We start from the raw sequence: 1,803 nt of genomic DNA on the forward strand, positions 1-1,803 counted from the left end.
TCCAGCTTTTTACGATACGGACCTCCGTGCTGATTTCACCTCTTAAAATGCAAGTTTTCGCTTACTAACCGTTGGAAACAGAAGGAAAAACATCAGCAATGGAATGAAAGGCCTGGTTATTCTTCAAAAAGGCGAGTATTCACATGATTTTGCTGACAATACTTTGCTGGTTTGCTGTTTTCGAGTTGGTGGTTTTCTTGTACTGTTGACACGCCCTTAAACTTAAAACGACTTTTGAACTCGGTTTTTCGGTTGACATCCTTTATTTTCTTTGGAGTTCTATTTTCTAATCTCGTTTTATATTGCTTCATTTAAGAACATACTGATTCCTTGCTAAAATAGGCAAACAAACACATAGTGACGACGTGGTTTTTAGCGTTGTTGTTTTTCGTGAACTGTTGACATGCCGTTTAACTGAAATGACCAACTGCAGAGAAGTCCTTTGAGCTCAGTTTTTCGGTTGACATCCGTTATTTTCTTTAGAGTTCTATTTTATAATCTCGTACTATTTTGCTTCATCAAAGAAAATACGTATTCGTCGCTAAAATAGTCAAACAAATCGCAACGCTATGAACCAAATGTCAATATGACGGTTTTTCTTGTGTAGTTTTCTAAGTTTTGCACTGATTTCTGAAGGACTTGACGGAGAGCAAAGATGAATCTTTGAAATAATAAGATACGAAGGCAGAGACAGATGTTTGCGTATTTTTCACTAAATTTATTCCTCCTGTTTCAACAAGACAAAGCATTTTAATACGTAGAAAATTATTCGCCTGTTTGTACGAAATTTTCAAACATTGTCTAGTTTGTTTAGCTCATTTCTCTGTGCTTGCCATGAAATGTAACTGTTTGTTTTTTATATTTATTGCACCAAGAGATATTTGAAGTTCTGTTTTATCGTTAATCTATCATTTTTCTTATACATGTAGCTTTGCGATTTGGTTCTCTCTTTGCAGTTATAAGTTGATTTCAACTGTGACAGTGCGATGTAGAGCGCGTAGAAATACTTTTTGCAAACCAGTTTGCCATGTTTATTTTCAGAAAAAAAAGCAGAAAAAATAAATTCAGACCTCGGGCACAGTTTTTCCCTATACGGACCTCCCAACCGGTGAATAACATATATATCTCTCCGATATGTATCTGGTTCTTTGTTTGTTTGACGTTTACTTGTTCGAAAAACGAAAAGTGTCAAGAGAAACAACCTGCACTTTGACTCTGCCTCCCACTTTCATCCTTTGCTCTCTATCATGGTGCTGAAATTAAAATAAACTTGAAGAAAGGATGGGAGAAACTAACAAATTGAAAAAAAAAGAAAAGATTTTTACGTGACACAACGTTTTAGAATTTTGTAGAATAATGACAATATCCATCGAAACGTAATTGGTAGAAAAGTGAAAACGCTGAAATAGGTTGAATTTTCTTATTGGAAAGTTCAAGAGATTTACTGGCGATGAAACTAATTTCGAGAAAATTCGAGCAGTAGCCAAAAACAATTAAATCACTTTTTTTTGGGACGTAGGCTGGTGTTAAATTAAAAAAATGCATTTTCGAGCACCGGAGCCTGATAGTGTTATTGCTTTTCACTAAGCCATTAGCTTCAGTTCTAGAGCAATTGCTTTTTGTTATCATTTGTCAACCGCAAAGTTAATGAAACGTTGGTTCCTTTACAGAATGCATTCTAGAAAATATATATCTGAAAAAAGAAATAAAAATGGCTTGTCATTTACCTCTGTTTAAGTTTGCTTTAGCATTTGTAAAGCTGTCAATGCCAATGATGTTTTTACTACGTTATTACACTAATGT

Source organism: Montipora foliosa, chromosome 12, assembly GCF_036669935.1.
Source record: "Montipora foliosa isolate CH-2021 chromosome 12, ASM3666993v2, whole genome shotgun sequence".
Lineage (NCBI taxonomy): Eukaryota > Metazoa > Cnidaria > Anthozoa > Scleractinia > Acroporidae > Montipora > Montipora foliosa.